The sequence below is a fragment of the Chiloscyllium plagiosum genome, unplaced genomic scaffold (assembly GCF_037043375.1).
Source record: "Chiloscyllium plagiosum isolate Xiang-an unplaced genomic scaffold, Cpla_swu_hap1 HiC_scaffold_27, whole genome shotgun sequence".
Taxonomy (NCBI): domain Eukaryota; kingdom Metazoa; phylum Chordata; class Chondrichthyes; order Orectolobiformes; family Hemiscylliidae; genus Chiloscyllium; species Chiloscyllium plagiosum.
Window position 1 is genome coordinate 46,742,176 of NW_028270165.1, and position 17,883 is coordinate 46,760,058.

The following is a 17,883-nucleotide window of genomic DNA, read 5'->3' on the forward strand; positions in this document are numbered from 1 at the left end:
TTTCCTCTCATTCAACAGAAGTGGACCTATTTACTACAGTTTTTTTGTGGTGCAGCTGTAGTCTCCCATGGAGCCCTGAGGCTCAGGTTCAAATCCCTCTGCTCCAGTGTGTGTAATAACATTATTGCCCAAGCCACGTGCCAATTGGCAGAGGGATAAGAAAATTAGGGAAGTAAACACGTCAACCTGTTCAATGCTATCTCCAATCATTTCACTTCCTGTCCCATTCGTACTACAGGGAGCCCAGCCTCGTTTCTCGGAGGTTCTTTTTGAGAAGTTTAATCGGGCATTTTTGCACAAGTCAAGATAAGAAAGCCGGGATCTCTCGCAAGACTGCGCGGGAGACAACAATTGTAATTCTAGGCGGGGAGTCTGAATAATGAATTCACTAATAGCCTCGCCTAAGCGATGGCGCAGCCCCAGTCAACGCCTGTCTCTGTAGCGCAATTGGTCAGCGCGTTCGGCTGTTAACCGAAAGGTTGGTGGTTCGAGCCCACCCAGGGGCGGTGTATTCGATTTTCGTCCTTGGCTTCGAAGCTGAACGCTTTTAATGGGGTCAGGAAAATGTTCCCCAAACGGAAATCTTCTCCACAAAGGGGTTTCTGAATTGAATTCATGTCTTACGTAAGGGACTGCGGATGCTGAGAAGCCGAGACAAAAAGAGAAACTCGGCAGGTTTGACAGTACCTGTCGGAGAAAACAGAATTCTGAAATGTTGTCTCTGATTCTCTTTCCACAGATGTTGCCGGACCTGCTGAGTTCCTCCTGCAATTTCTTGTTTTGCTTTTAACGGAAAGTTAATTTCACCTTTTGGGATGAAACACCTCGACTCGCCATGTGCAGATATTTAACCCTTTCGAATCACTGTGAAGTGATTGGATTCAAACAAACTCTGCGATGATTCACTCTTTCTCAGCTCCATAGGCAGACAGACCTGGGAAGTGAAGTTGTCAGTGTGGTTCTGTATTCGTGGGCCGAGTGGTTCATGCGATGGACTTGAAATCCATTGCGGTTTCCCCACGCAGGTGTGAACCCTGCCGACTACAAAATGAGAAATGTCGTCGAAAAGAAAGGGAGCTTGCTCCCCGGCTTCTTCTTTAAGATTCAAATCAGTGGAGGGGGAAAGGTATTTCACTCACATTGGGGCTGGTCGGGAATCTGCAACCCACTGCCTGTTCGGGTGGAACAAGCAGATATCCGCAGAACTTCTTTTGAGGCTGTGAGCAAAGTGTTTGGAAATGAGATTAGAACAGTGAGAGGGTTGAAATCGTGATCGAAATGAAGCAGGCACCTGAGGACAAGGGTGTTTCCTTTGCCAGTGAAAGATACTGCTTCACAAAGTTGGGCCTGTGGAAGGGAATCAGTGACGGTGATTACCTTTGGTTGTTCACCTTGTGTAGGTTCCCATTGCTGCGCATGTCCGTGTTAACGTCAGAACTCTGCAGCATGGCGGCGTTAGATACGCACAGGGCCGGGGGCGCAATGGATGACGCATCTGACTCCACCGACCTGTTTGAAATGCAGCTCACAGCTTCTTCACACACCCCAATTAATCTTTCCCATTGTCCTGAAGCCGGCATACGGTTTGAATTCCCGATCTGCGGGAATGGGAATCTTTTCACTGTCTCGCGTCAGTCAATGTCCCTGAGAACATTGGAGTCAAGTCACAGCGCTGTCAGATGAGGGGAAGCTGAAATAGCCCCACACGCTGCTCACGGGCACATTTCACTTTCCCCAACTCACCGCCTCAACCACTGCGGCTCCTGGGAGTGGAAAGGAAACAATCACCAAAACCCAGTCTTAGATTTGTGAATCTTCAGAAAATCAGCAAACCTTCATCCCTTCGGATTTTCTATCCTGGGCTGACAGGGATGGGTTTTGTCACTCTTTTGTAGGACATTGCAAGTGGATGTTTTGCAGAAAAGCACCACAATGCAATCTGATTAATCAGGACCTGGATGTTTTCGGTCTTTGAATGTAAGTGTTGTGCTCCAGAACTTTGTTGTTCACAGTTTATAATACTTATCTTCCCAGTCCCCTGTTTCACTTATCGAAAATGTTTAATTTGCGTCTTGTAATCCTTTCACTGTCTGCTAACGAGGATAGCGTTTCCGTGTTTTACCTAAATTATCTTGACCTTGCATACCTCAAGCCTCAAGCTAATTTCACGAGAAAGCTTTTCCAGTTCAAAAGCCAACTGTTAATGATGGCTCTGTTTCTTGTCACGTATCCAATTTCAGATCGATGTTGTTAATGTCCCTTTTATTCCTTCAGATCCAGGTTTCGCTCACAGGGCTAGAACAGAACTGTCACCAAATACATTTACCAATCTACGTTCATCCTATCGATTGTATTAGCATCATCAACACTTCTCATCAAAATAACTCGAGAGACTTTGATCACAATTTTCTGTGAACAGTTCCACATCAGCTTTGCTGAATGAACCCCAAATTTCTTGAAGTGGCTCCTTATTTTCGGCCCTGATTATTAATCTCTCTACGCATGGGAATGGATCCTTCCCACCCGTTCGATCACTCATCAATGTGTATAGTTCAGTTCGATCTCCAATCAGCCTCCTCTGTCCTGATCAAATCCAGGGGAACAGAATACGTTGGGACTATGGCGCGGACAGGAAAAGCCCAATACTCACCTTTCCTGTTAGAACCATTCCATGAGAAATTTTAGACCACAACTTTGGGCGTGTAGTTGTCGCCGAACACTTAAGGTGCTGGCGTAGAGATCCTTTGGGGCTCCCCCGCTCAGGGTGGTAACCTGCTGACTATGCTTTCTTCGCTGGCGATTTGAAATGACTTCCTGTTGGCTGCATTATCGCTCAAACTTCACAAAACCCGTCTCGATAAAATCCCGTTTTCTCATGTCTGGGAATTGATTGCCATGCAGGAAAGTCGGGTTGTGAACAAACAACGTACCAGCCTCACAACGTCAGCTCTGTTTACCTTTCCACAGATGCTGCTCGACCTGTTGGCTTTCTGCAGTATTCTCTGTGTTTAATCGGCACAAGTGCTGCTTTTCATTCAAGAACTTCATTCCCTGTCCTCTGGTAACTGACTCTGGTCAGTGGCAATTGATTCTTCTGATCATTAATCTCTCCATTCCCACCGCTTATTCTCCCATCATTACCAACAGCCCCAGGAAATCTCCAGTTAACCTTCTTTGCACCAAAGCGAACATTCCCAACCTTGGGAATGTCTCTCCAAAATGGAAATTCCTCATCCCTGGAAATGAATCATGGCGTACAATTGGGAAGAGGTTTTGGCAAAATATTGTCAGTTACGAAATGGAAAAATGTTCATGAAGCAAAACAGAAATCCCAGTCTCCAGCTTTGTGAATCTTCAGAAACTCGTTGGGAAGCGGATTTAGATGAGAATGAAAGATGAACTGTCCAACTGAGCAGAGACAGTGCAGACACCGTTCCCTTTGTTGAAGAGGCCGGGAGATTGACTGTGATGTTCTCGGGACATGAACTGATCTGAGACATTGAAAGAATTGTCGTTCCTGCACATCAGGAATTCAAACCCCTTCTCGCCTCCGAGCCAATGAGAGAACTCGGGAACAGGCAAAACACGGAAAGGCTCGAAGGGTGACGGCCCGGAATAAGAAAGCTCGTTCCTCCTGACATGGATGTGTCTCCAGACTGTCCGCGGTGTCTCCACAATAAATCTCCAAGGCTTTATTATGGAAAAGTAAAACTGATAGACGACAACTGGAATTCGAAGCCGGGAGGCTGAATTATGAATTCACTAATAGCCTCCCCTAAGTGATGGCGGAGCCCATGTCATCGCCTGTTGCTGTGGTGCAATTGGTCAGCGCGTTCGGCTGTTAACCGGAAGGTTGGTGGTTCGAGCCCATCCAGAGGCGATGACCTTCTGGTTGCCTGTCTCTTTAACACGCCACCCTGTTCCCAAACCAACATCTCTGTCTCAGGCATGCAGCAGTGTTCCAGCAAAGCTCAGCTCCTGATGGAAGACCAGCGCCTCATTTTCCGTTTGGAATCCTCCAGTTCTCAAGACAGAGTTCAATATTATTTGGACCCGAACACCCCCATGCCCTTGATCCGTACCACACCCACACGAGGCCGTGTTATCACATCGTCTGCTGTTACACACGACTTATTGTTAGCCAGGAATAGTCTCCATGAACAGTTAGTCACCCTCCGACACAGATCGTTATTCTCTCCTTTGTCCCTCCAATGTTCTCCCTCTGAACTAGTGGCAAAGAGAGCAATGTGGATTGATATCCCTGAGCCAGCTCTTTGTCCCATCTCCAGGAACCGGGTTCTCTCCACTGGCGGATAATTAAACCACTTTGTTGTTGCGTTGACGTGAGGAGACTGTGTAAATATAAACTTTTCTAAATCCCCAACTTCCGTTGATTGAACTGTGAGTTCACTCTGAATCACAACACGTGTCACAGCGCAATTTGAGGCCCACATTAGCTCTGCTGGTTCGACACAGCAAGTAAATGAGAGTCTCTATTCGTATCATTCTCTTGCCTTCGCCCTGTAAATCTCCACATTGTTACTTTGGACATGACCACCGAATTCCCTTTTGTGTTATTGAATCTGCCTCCTTGTCACGGTCAGACAGGGACAAGAAAGTGTTCTTCCTAATGTCACTGTTACTTTTTTTTCCAAATGCCTTGAAATCTCTGCCAATTTTTTGGGAAATTGAAAGGATTCTCATTCCTGCACATGAGGCTGAATTGATTTAATTTCTAACGTAAAGGACTGCGGATGCTGAGAATCAGAGACACAAAGAGGAGCTGCTGGAGAAACTCAGCAGGTTTGGCAGTACCTGTGGGAGAAAACAGAGTTCTGAAATATTGTCTCTGATTCTCTTTCCACCGATGGTGCCTGACCTGCTGAGTTGCTCCTGCAATTTCTGTTTTTGCTTTTAACTGAAAGTTTATTTCATCTTTCGTAATGAAACAACCAGACTCGCCATGTGCAGATATGTCACCCATTCGAAACCTGTGAAATGATTGTATTCAAACAAACCCAGCAATAACCCACTATTTCTCAGCTCCACAGGCAGAGAGACCTGGGAAATGAAGCTGTCAGTGTGGTTCTTTATTCGTGGGTCGAGTGGTTAATACGATGGATTTGAGATCGATTACGGTTTCCCCACGCAGGTGTGAACCTTGCCGACTACAGTTGAGAAATGTCGTCAAAAAGAAAGGAAGACTGTTCCCCGGTTTCTTCTTTAAGATTCAAATCAGTGGAGGGGTTGGAAATCTGCAATCCACTGCCTGTCAGGGTGGAACAAGCAGATACCCACAGAGCTGCTTTTGAGGATATGAGACAAGTGTTTGGAAATGAGACAAGAACAGTGAGGGGCGTGAAGTCGTGATCGAAATGAAGCAGGCACCTGAGGACGAATGTGTTTTATTTGCCAGTGAAAGATACTGCTTCACCAAGTTGGGACAATGGAAGGGAAGCCGTGATGGTGATTATCTTTGGCTGTTCCTCTTGTGAATGTTCCCATTGCTGCGCATGTCTGTGTTAACGTCAGAACTCTGCATCATGGCGGCGTCAGGTACGCACAGTGCCAGGGCGCAATGGATGACGCATCTGACTCCACCTACATCTTTGAAATGCAGCTCACAGCTTCTTCACACACCCCAATTAATCTTTCTCATTGTACTGAAGCCGGCATAAGGTTTGAATTCCTGATCTGCAGGAACGAGACTCTTTTCACTGTCTCGCGTCAGTAAGTGTCCCTGAGAACATCAGAGTCACGTCACAGCGCTGTCAGAGGAGGGGAAGCTGAAATAGCCCCACACGCTGCTCACGGGCACATTTCACTTTCCCCAACTCACCGCCCCAACCACTGCGGCTCCTGGGAGTGGAAAGGGAACAAATACCAAAACCTAGTCTCAGGTTTGTAAATCTTCAGGAAATAAGAAATCTGTTATCCTGTTGGATCTTCCATCCTGGCCTGACAGCGTTGATTGTAAATGGCTGTCCAGTTAGTGCCGATTCGTTTTGGCTGAAAAAAATCTTCCTTATCTCATCCCATCATTTCTTGCCACAGAGAACTGTGCGGCAGAGTTCATGTATGTATTTCCTTGTATAGTATTTTGTAAATAACATTCGTTTGCGGGTTGTTTGTATAGGCTATTCCAGGTTCATTAGCCGCTGTTTAAGTGTGTTGGTAGGTTTGTGGGCTACCATGATGCTGAGAGCGTTGAGTTGTCTGGACATCATTTCCCAGATGTCTTTTATGTAAAGTAATGTGGCTAGGGTTTCTGCACACGTTGTGTCTGCTTGTGTCAGTTTGTTGATATGAAATCGACACACTGGGTTTATTGGGTCGGCAAAAGTGCGGATTGCAGATGCTGAAAACCAGAGTTTGGATCAGAGTGGTGCTGGAAAAGCACAGCAGATCAGACAGCTTCCGAGGAGCAGGAAGCCCTTCATCAGGAATGGAAGCAGGACGCCTCCAGGGCGGAGAGATAAATTGGGGGGTGGGGTGGGGGTGTGCTGGGCCGAAGGTAGCAAAGAGTACAATAGGTGAATGGGGGTGGGGATGGAGGTGAAAGGTCAGAGAGGAGGGTGGTGCAGATAGGTGGGAAGGGAGATTGGCAGGTAGGACAGGTCATGAGGATAGCACTGTGCTGGAAGTTTGGAACTGAAGTAAGGTGTGGGGATGGGGAAATGAGGAAACTGGTGAAGTCTACATTAATGTTCTGGGTTTGAATTTATCCGAGGCGGAAGATGGGGCGTTCTTCCTCCAGGCATCGGGTGGGGAGGGAGCGGCGATGGAGGAGGCCCAGGACCTGCATGTCCTCGGCAGAGTGGGAGGGGGTGTTGAAATGTTGGGCCAAAGGGCGATGGGGTTGATTGTTGCGGGTGTCCTGGAGGTATCCCCTCAAGCGCCATGACTGGACTCTGCGAGGAGTCTCCAGTCTCCCCAATGTAGAGGAGACCGCATCGGGAGCAATGGATACAAGAAATGACATTGGTGAATGCACAGGTGAAAGCTTGCTGACGACCGCGGCCCAGGTTCGATTTCCGGGCAGGAAAGTAATTTTTCGGAGAGCTGACAAGCGGAATCCGCATCTCCTTGGTGGTCTAGTGGTTAGGATTTGGCGCTCTCACCGCTGCGGCCCGGGTTCGATTCCCGGTCAGGGAAACCATTTTCAGGGGTGCAGGCTACTCATCCTTCTTAAATGCGCTGTGTAATTATTTATAGTGGTTCCTGGGTGCTGCAGTGTGTCGTGGCTCGTTGAATTAGTGCACTGATTCAGATTTGTTTGTATGTGGAGGGATGATTGCTTCTGTAGTTAAGTACTTGGTTCGTGTGCGTTGTTTTCCTGTAGACGCTGTTTTGAATTTACCATTGACTGTTCGCTCTACTGTGACATCTAGAAATGGCACTTTGTTGTTGTTCTCCTCTTTTGTGAATTTTATGTCAGCGAGGATATTGTTGATGGTGTTGTAGGTTTCCTCTAATTTGTTTCATTTTTTGATGACAAAAGTGTCATCACTGTAGTGGACCCAAAGTTTGGGTGGATCGTTGGAAGGGCTGTTTGTTCGAGTCTCTGCATTATTGCTTCTGCGAGGAATCCTGATACTGGTGGTTTCATGGGTATTTCGTTGATTTGTTTGGAGGGCTTGTTACTGAATACGAAGTGGGTGCTAAGACACACTTCTACGAGGTTGACAGTGCTATCTTTGCTGATGAAGTTGGTGCTGTGTTTGTGTCTCTGGTTCTTCGAGTAGTGTCTTCAGTTTTCTTTGGCCAAGTTGATGTTAATGGATGTGAACAGGGCTGTTATGTCAAAGGACAGCATTATTCCATCCTCTTCTATCTTAGTGTCTTTGGTGTTCAGGAATTCTTGGATGGAGTAAATGGAGTGGCGTGAATCTTCGACTTGGTGTTTTCAGTGGAGGCCTTTGACTAGTCTGCATATTGGTGTTCCAAATTGTGAGGCTTTGGGCCTGAGGGGGGCTCCTGGTTTGAAGAGGAGAACAACAACATAGTACCATTCTTAGATGTCACAGTAGAGCGAACAGTCAATGGGGGAACTTCAAACTAGCGTCTACAGAAAAACAACACACACAAACCAAATATTTAACCACAGAAACAATCATCCCAACAACCACAAACGTTGCTGCATCAGGACATTATTTCAACGAGCCACTACACACTGCAGCACAGAGAAACTACGAAGAGCAGAAGAGAAATACGTATATAGTGTATTTAAGGAGAACGGGTACCCAATAAACCCAGTCCGCCGATTTCACATTGATGCTTCCAAGCTGACTTTCAAAAATTCGTTTGGCCGTCCATTCTTTCCTGTTTGTTTTTGGCGGGTTTTGAAAGCTTTCGCAATCCTCTGACTGAGTATTGGAGTTGGGAAGTTATGTTGTGGCTGTACAGGACATTGGTTAGACCAGTTTTGGAATATTGTGTGCAATTCTGGTCTCCTATCAGAAGGATACTGTGAAATTTGAAAGGGTTCTGAAGCACCAGTGGGTCCACAGAGGGGAAGAGGCCCTTCTGCTGCCCTGAGTGTGGGAAGGCCTTCAGTGATTCCTCTGCCTGCTGCCGCACCAGTTGGTCCACACCGGGGAAGGCTGTTCTCCGGCCCCAAGTGCGAGATGGCCTTCAGCAGTTCTTCCCACCTGCTGAGACACCAATGGGTCCACACTGAGGAGAGGCCGTTCTTCTGCCCTGAGTGCAGGAAGGGCTTTGCTCTTTCCTCCGACCTGCTGGCCCATTGGTGAGTCCACATGGGGGAGTGGTCGTTCAGTTGCCCTAAGTGCAGGAAGTCCTACAGCAATTCCTCAGTCCTGCTGAGGCACCAGTCCGTCCACACCGGGGAGAAGCCGTTCTCCTGCCCCGAGTGTGGGAAGGGCTTTATCCGCTCCTCCACACTGCGGAAGCACCAGCTGGTCCACACGGGGGCGGGGGGGGGGGGGGGGGTTGGGGGGAGGCCATTCTGCTGACCTGAGTGCGGGAAGGCCTTCAGCAATTCCTCCACCCTGCTGAAACACCTGTGTGTCCTTCAGCAGTGGGAGGCCCTTCAGCTGGCCCGAGTGTGGGAAGAGGTTCATGTTTGCTTGCAACTTGCGGAAGCACCAGCGGGGGCACTGCTGCTCATTGAGCCAGGGACTGCACATTGCCAATGAAATGATCCAAATAAACCTCAGACCGCAAGACCATCGGAGCAGAAGTTAGGCCATTGGGCCCGTCGAGTCTACTCTGCCATTCGTTAGAGACAAAATTAGTGCAGATGAGATTAGCTACAGGAAATAGGCCATTTGTCCCAACAGGTCCACACAAACCCTCCGAAGAGTAACCCATCCACACCCATTTCCCTCTAACTAATGTACCTAACTCTATGGGCAATTAAGCATGACCAATCACCATGACCTACACATCTTTGGTTTATGTAAGAAGACAGGATCGCCCAGAGAAAACACATGCAGACACTGGGAGATTGTGCAAACTCCTCACAGACAGCTATCCAAGGCTGGAATCAAACCTGGGTCCCGTGCGCTGTCAGGCTGCAGTGGTAACCACTGAGCCACTACATATTGCAACCCGAAGTTGCAAGCAGGAGGTTGGGAGAATACAGCCTCAGAATGTGGAGTAGTCAGCGTTTTGGGTATTAACCCTTCTTCAGGACTGAAACGTTAACTTCTCCATGAGAAACGATTTATGGGAATGATGCTGGGGGTTGTAGGGTTTGAGCTCCAGGGAGAGGCTGAATAGGCTGGAGCTGTTTTCCCTGGAGCATCGGAGGCAGAGGAGTGACCTAATAGAGGTTACAAAATCATGAGGGGCATGGACAGGGTAATAGACAAGGTCTTTTCTCAGGGGTGGGGGAGTCCAGAACTAGAGGGCATAGGTTTAGGGTGAGAGGCGAAATATATTAAAGAGACAACGTCTTCATGCAGGGGGTGGTACATATATGAAATGAGCTGCCAGAATATATGGGTCAGGTGCTGTCAAATGGGACTAGATTAATTTAGGATATCAGGTCAGCATGGACAAGTTGGACTGAAGGGTCTGTTTCCATGCTGTACGTGTCTCTGACTACTGGTCCTCATGTAATTTTAAAATAGGGTCCAAGTAACTTTGAATAGTTCAATCTTATTGAGCTCACTTCCTGAAAAGTTTCAAATCAATCATCTGAGCGATACTGTTTAAACATGCTAAGTTGGACAAAGTATCCCATCAAGTTCAACACAAACCCAGAGTTGAAGAAGTCAGAAGTCAGAACACCAAGGGGACCAAACTGATCACAATATTCCAGGTGCAACCTTATCAACGTCCTGTATAACTACAACATAACTTGCCAACATCTATACTCAATTCCCTAACTGATGAAGGCCAGTGTGCTGAAACCTTTCTTCACTGCCTTGTGTACCAATGTAATCAGAGATATAGGACCTACTTTAAACTGATCCACAATCCAGCTTCTGGGAGCCCAGAATCAGAGTAGTGCTGCGTGAGTGTGCTGGGCACATAACCCAGAGGTCGATGGGTAAAAACCATGTGATGCTATTGCCCAATATCTCCGTAAGCTGCTTTCATTTACAATGGTGCTCTGTTCTGTATGTTGCCTTTGCATCTGCTTCCCAAAGCTTCTTCAGTGGAGGAGTGGCAGCTGGAGCCCAGGAGTTCAACGACCCGCCGGAGCTTGAGGAAGGTCCAAGCTCCAAGAAGCGGGGGGTAAGGCTGGAGGCTGGATTTGCTCAAGGCTTGTATTTTTAACTCATTTAAATGGTACCTCCTGTATGGGGCTATGGTTTACATTAAAACCGGAGGATCATATCAGAGTGTTTATATTTAGCAGCTGTAGTTGGTAAAATACACTCCCTGGAGGACCACCCTCTATGATGCTGCATTTCTTGCTTTATGCCCTTCCCCCATTTCTTATCTCCCAGCTTGGTTTTATGTTTTTTTGGTTAAATTTAATTTCATATTAATCAGACTGGGTATTGACTGTGTGCTATTAATTTGCTTCTTCGAATATTGAAAGTCAAAATTAATGGTGTAATTTCATTTCTGATGTCAGAGTTTGACATTGAATGTGCAGATGTGAATACCAGTAAGTTGTGAAAATACATCAAGAACTTGTGGTTTTTAACAAAAAGAGCAGTTCACTGATATTCATGGCATTGTCTTATTTGGGAGTGATGATTCAAATCTGACCAACAAACCGTTTCATGCAGTCACCCAATTTAGTTAAAATTTTCATTAAGTTAATTAAAGAAAAGAACTCTGGCAGGCTAAGATTTATGCAATCTATTTATAAGATTATGTCCATTGCTTGCAATATGGTCTCATCCACATTGGGGAAACTGGACGCCAACTCGCGGAACGTTTCAGGGAACAGCTCTGGGACACTAAAACTAAACGACCGACGCCCTGTGGCTGAACGCTTTAACTCGCTCTCCCATTCCGCCAAGGACATGCAAGTCCTGGGCTGCCTCCACTGCCAAACTCTTGCTACCCGACGCTTGTAAGAAAAACACCTCACCTTCTGACTTGGGACCCTCCAACCACATGGTATCAATGTAGATTTCATCAGTTTCCTCATTTCCTCTCCCCCACCTTGTCCCAGATCCAACCTTCCAATTCGACACCAACCTCTTGACCTGTCATACCTGTCCACCTTGCTTCTCACCTATTTGCTCCACCCTCATCTCTGACCTATTACCATCAATCCCTACCTCCATCTACCTATTGCATTCCCAGCTGCCATTCATCCAGCCCCACTTCCTTCCCATTTACCTCTCAGCCCCCTTGGGCCACCCTTTATTCCTGATGAAGAGCTTATGCTCTAAACCAAGACTGTTATGAAACAACATTCTCAACAAATAGGAAATAGCTCCCAAGTCAGATTTCATTCCCTCTTCTGTTTCCCAGTTCTTTCAGAAATAAGAGATATCTTTTTCTTCCACTAGAAAGTGATCTTCCACTTTGCGCTGTCTGAAGTGTTATGCCACATTATTACTTCAGCCACCTTTTAAGAATCGTTTCAACCTGTTTTTCTAACAATTGTGGAGGTGACCAAAAGCAAACATTTCACTCCTCCTCAATGCCCCATTTCTCCTCCTATGAGCCACTTTGTCATGTTGTCTATGTTACAAGCAGCCGAGTGCACTTGGTTTCTGAATTGAAATTTGGCCATTGAAGTGATCAGAATTAATATATATCGATGGATAGCTGTGTCTGCACTAACTGTAATTATCCACCAATACGATGTCGTTTGTTCCACCAAAACTGGAAACAATGATTTGTGATTATATTGCAGTCGGATGTAGAAAATCATCCCAGCGATCTTCACGTTATTATAGTTTACTGTGGCCATACAGCATTGCGAGACAGTTTGATGTGACTAAAACTTGGATGGAAAGAATGTAGATTGATCAGAAGTCAAAATGGCAGTGTCTCTGGCCACAATCGATCTGTCTGGCTTGATTATATGAGTGGCGGCTGTTCAAGAGCAACTTCCACTCCATCACTTCAACCAGCAAGAGGAGATAAGTGTGAACACAACATTCCAACTGTGACATATACGCATTGCTTCGATGTTATTGATCAAAATCCTGGAACTCGCTCCTGAACCTTTATTATAGACCACATCATATTTGTGAAGCAATTTAAGAGGCAGCTCACCACCACTCTTTCAAGGACGGTTTGGGAAGACTTGCTGGCAGAGCCAATGATATGCACATGATATTGGAAACAGTCTAATCGTATGGATAGATGATTGGCTAACCAATGATACAGGAGGGATAAGGGGCATGCTCAGGATCGCAATTTACAACTAGCAACGTTCCACAGGGATCAGTGCTGGGGCACAAAATTATTTACTACATGTATATGAATTACTTGGATAAGTAAAGTGAATGTACTATTGCCAAGACTGCAGTAGAGACAGTTGATTAGAATGCAGGTGGTAAGGATGACATGAACTCTTCATCCAAGTCCAGTGAGTAATCGGGAAGGCAAAAGGGAGATTGGCCTTTAAATGGAATATAAAAGTAGGGAGGTTATAGTGAACCTCCGCCTGGAGGTTTTGATTGAAAGTGCAGTGAAGATTCAACCAGCTGACATTGGATCTGAATCACATGTAGATCAGACCAGGTTTGGACAGCAGGAAACCAGATAAGTTTTTACAACAAACCACAACGATTTCATCATTTGACTCTTAATTCCAGATTTATATTGAATTCAATTCCACCATCTGCCGTGCCAGGTTCTGAACCCAAGTCCCGTGAACATTACCTGGGTGAATGGTCTGGTGACAATAAAGTGGCCATCGCCTCCCCTGAACACATTGGCATATTGTGTTCAGAGGTAACAAAGGAGCAAGAGGTTTCAGCAGCTGCTAAGTTGTTGATATTACACAAGGGAACATCAACACTCTCAGTAATGGCACATACTGAAGCCAGGGCCCTTTATCAGAGGTAAGGGCTCGGGATCCACAAGAAATAGGAACAGCAATACGCCATTCAGCCTCTTGAGCCTGCTCCTCCATTCAGTAGGATCGTGGCTGATCTGGCATTCCCCACATCCACTTTCCTGCCCTTTTCCTGTAACTGTTCATCCCCCGACTGATCACGAATCTATCGATCCTAGTTTAAATGTGTCAAGAAGGATGTCAACAGAGTTACTGGGGTTGGGGGAGGGGCGGGGGGTGCTCAGGTCGAACTTGGGGACTAAAACAATGGCTTCACACTTCACAATATTTAACTAAGGGAATGTTTATGGTTATCCAATGCTGGAAATTGGGCAGGCATTCAGATGAAATTATTGGTAAATTATGAATGACAGAGGAGTCGGGAGAGAAGTGGTGTTCAGGCACAGTTGGATATCATCAGTATAGATGCCAACACCAGCAGCTACGGTTAAATAAATAAGAACGGAAGACACTGAAAGCAGACCCTCCCAGAGGATACAGCGATATTAGAGAGGGTCAGTACTGTCATTAACTCTGATCAAGGCTGTCCGCAGGTCGACGAGGGAATGTTCATCCCTGTCACCGTTACAAAGGATGTCAAATATGACCTTGCTAAGAACTGTTTCAGGGGTAGAAACCAGACTCGAGGGCTTTCAACACAGAATTCTGGAAAAGCTGGGAATGGCTTATTCAACAATGTTGCATCCAAACCAACACTTCCATTGGTGCGATAATTATAGAAGTGTTTTGGTTTTTATTTAGATGATTCTCAGCAATACTGAGTAAGAAGCAACAAAATTAACACAAGAAATATTGCAATTGCTACAATATGCCTGCTCCCAATAGGAGGCCACCTGGTGTTCACTTAACTGTCTGCAAGGCGCAATATTGGAAAGGAATTATCCAGTTCATAGCTATAAGAGGGGAGACACAGACTGCTTGATACAAAGGGCGGGAGTCGGCCACTCGGCCCTACGAGCCTGCTGCAACATTCAATAAGATCATGGCTGATCTGAATACAACCTCAGCTCTACATTCCTCCACATCCCCGACAATCTGTCACCCACTTGGTTAGCAAGAACCTGTCTACCTCTGCCTTAAAGACTTTGAATTCACTGCCTTTTGAGGAAGACACATAACCATCAGAAAGAAAAAAAATCATCCTCATTTTTGTCTTCTACTTTTAAAATATGACCCTCTATTTTCAGATATTAAGATAGGGATACAAGCTGCATTCAAATAATACCTGTGGTATAGTAAACTATCTCAAAGTGCTTCACGTGAACATAATGAGAATTCCTCATCCTGCTCCTGTGTATTATGGTCTTAAAGCGGAGCAGTAGTCTTAAGAGGTTCTCACAAATTATTTCAGAATCCTGAAGAGGAGTTGTTGGATTGGAAACCTTAACTCTGCTTTTTCTCCACATATGTTTCCAGTCCTGCTGAGTTTTTCCAGTGTTGTCAGTTTTTGTTTCAGTTTTCCAGCATCCACAGTTCTTTGTCTTATTTATCACAGTCATTTCTTGCCTTTCCCAAGTGTCTGGAACTTCATCTCCCTGATCTACAAACTGTTCAGTTACCCTAGAAATGACCACTACCTCCTTATCAGAGTAGATCCCTTTGTTGCAAAATGATTGTTCAATTCTGTGACCAAAATAATTGCATTCGTAATTACTTACAACAGGGACTCTCAATATCTCAGGCAAGAACACAGCCAGATTTTTTCAGACAGTACATTTATGTGATTTGATACAAATCCCTATTCCCTACTTTACCAGCGTGCTGCTGGGAATGGAGGGTTTGAGTTAAGAAGAAGCTGGGACATTTTTCCAACGAAGCCTAGCAAGTTGACAGATAACTTTATCGAGATTTTTAAAATCAGGAGGGGGACAACATAAGGTGTCATTTCCTGGAGGCTCAGAATATTTTATTGCTCCAGAAGGTGTAAAAGGGGGTCAAAGATTCAGCAGAAATCGAGTAGAGCTGAGAACAGACAACATTTTCCTCTGTGGGAACAGGGGGACCAGAGGACAGAGAAATCAGGACCTGAAATCGAGCTGACACCAGACTACCATGTTATCAGTGCTTTGACAATGGAACTTCTGTGCGGGGCAGGTTGAATTATGAATTGAATAGTAACTTCCTCAAGGAGACTGTGCAAGAAGCCCCGGGCTTGTCTCTGTGGCGCAACTGGTCAGCGCGTTCGGCTGTTAACCGGGAGGTTGTTGGTTCGAGACCACCCCGAGGCGGCGCGTTTGTTGTTCACGCTCCAACCGCTTTCTTGGCTGCAAAGATGCGCGTTTTTAATGGTGTCAGGAAAATGTTTCCCAAACGGAAATCTTTTCCACTGAGGAAGCACAAAGGGGTTTCTGAATTGATTGAATTTCTAACGTAAAGGAATGCGGATGCTGACAGTCCGAGACAGAAAGCGAAACTGCTGGAGCAACTCAGTAGTTTTGGATGTTCCTGGATGAGGAAAAAAAAGTTCTGAAATGTTGTCTCTGATTCTCTTTCTACAGATGCTGCCTGACCTGCTGAGTTGCTCCTGCAATTTCTGGTTTTGTTTTTAACTGAACGTCCATTTCATCTTTCGGGATGAAACACCCAGACCCGCCATTTGCAGATATTTAACCCTTTCGAAACCTGTGAAGTGATTGGATTCAAACAAACTCTGCAATGATTCACTCTTTCTCAGCTCCACAGGCAGAGAGACCTGGGAAATGAAGCTGTCAGTGTGGTTCTGTATTGATTGGCCGAGAGATGAATGCGATAGACATGAAATCCATTGCGGGTTCCCCACGCAGGTGTGAACCCTGCCGACTACAGTTGAGAACTGTCGTCAAAAAGAAAGGGAGATTGCTCCACGTTTTTTTTTAAGATGCAAATCAGTGGAGGGGTTGAAATATTTCAATCACATTGGGAGTGGTCGGGAATCTGCAGCCCACTGCCTGTCAGGGTGGAACAAGCAGATACCCGCAGAGCTGCTTTTGAGGATATGAGCCAAGTGTTTGGAAATGAGACGAGAACAGTGAGGGGCGTGAAGTCGTGGTCGAAATGAGGCAGGAACCTGAGGACAAAGGTGTTTTATTTGCCAGTGAAAGATACTGCTTCACAAATTTGGTACAATGGAAGGGAAGCAGTGACGGTGATTATCTTTGGCTGTTCACCTTGTGAATGTTCACATTGCTGCGCATGTCCGTGTAAACGTCAGAACTCTGCAGCATCGCGGCGTCAGGTCCGCACAGTGCCAGGGGCGCAATGGATGACGCATGTGACTCCACCTACATGTTTGAAATGCAGCTCACAGCTTCTTCACACACCCCAATTAATCTTTCTCATTGTCCTGAAGCCGGCATACGGTTTGAATTCCTGATCTGCAGGAACGAGACTCTTTTCACTGTCTCGCGTCAGTAAGTGTCCCTGAGAACATCAGAGTCACGTCACAGCGCTGTCAGAGGTGGGGGAAGCTGAAAGAGCCCCACACGCTGCTCACGGGCACATTTCACTTTCCCCAACTCACCGCCCCAACCACTGCGGCTTCTGGGAGTGGAAAGGGAACAAACACCAAAACCCAGTCTCAGCTTTGTAAATCTTCAGGAAATAAGAAAACTGATTATCCCTTCCGGTCTTCCATCCTGGCCTGACAGCGTGGATTTTAAATGGCTGTCCAGTTAGTGCCGATTCGTTTTGGCTGAAAAAAATCTTCCTTATCTCATCCCAGCATTTCTTGCCACAGAGAACTGTGCGGCAGAGTTCATGTATATATTTCCTTGTATGGTATTTTGTAAATAACATTCGTTCGCGGGTTGTTTGTATAGGGTATTTAAGGTTCACTAGCCGTTGTTTAATGCTGAGAGGGTTGAGTTGTCTGGAAATCATTTCACAGATGTCTTTAATGTAAAAAAATGTGGCTAGGGTTTCTGCAGACGTTGTGTCTGCTAGTGTCAGTTTGTTGATGTGAAATCGTCACACTGGGTTTATTGGGTAGGCAAAAGTGGGGACTGCAGATGCTGGAAACCAGAGTTTAGATCAGAGTGGTACTGGAAAGGCACAGCAGGTCAGACAGCTTCCGAGAAGCAGGAAAATCGACATTTCGGGCTTAATCCCTTCATCAGGAAGAGAGGCAGGACGCTTCCAGGGATGGAGAGATAAATTGGGGGGTGCTGGGCCGAAGGTAGCAAAGAGTACAATAGGTGAATGGGGGTGGGGATGGAGGTGACAGGTCAGAGAGGAGGGTGGAGCGAACAGTTGAGAAGGGAGATTAGCAGGTAGGACAGGTCATGAGGACAGCGCTGAGCTGGAAGGTTGGAACTGAGGTAAGGTGGGGGGAGGGGAAATGAGGAAACTGGTGAAGTCCACATTGATGTCCTGGGGTTGCATTTATCCGAGGCGAAAGGTGGGCGTGCTTCCTTCAGGCATCGGGTGGGGAGTGAGCG

At 46.2% G+C, this 17,883-nt stretch overlaps 2 non-coding genes across 2 annotated transcripts; both read left to right on the forward strand.

Annotated features, from left to right (window-relative positions):
• The first annotated feature begins 432 nt into the window (after positions 1-432).
• Positions 433-506, forward strand: trnan-guu (transfer RNA asparagine (anticodon GUU)). The gene has a single exon. It is a non-coding gene; the product is annotated as a tRNA-Asn (tRNA).
• Positions 507-7,083: 6,577 nt separating this feature from the next.
• Positions 7,084-7,155, forward strand: trnae-cuc (transfer RNA glutamic acid (anticodon CUC)). The gene has a single exon. It is a non-coding gene; the product is annotated as a tRNA-Glu (tRNA).
• Positions 7,156-17,883: the final 10,728 nt, after the last annotated feature.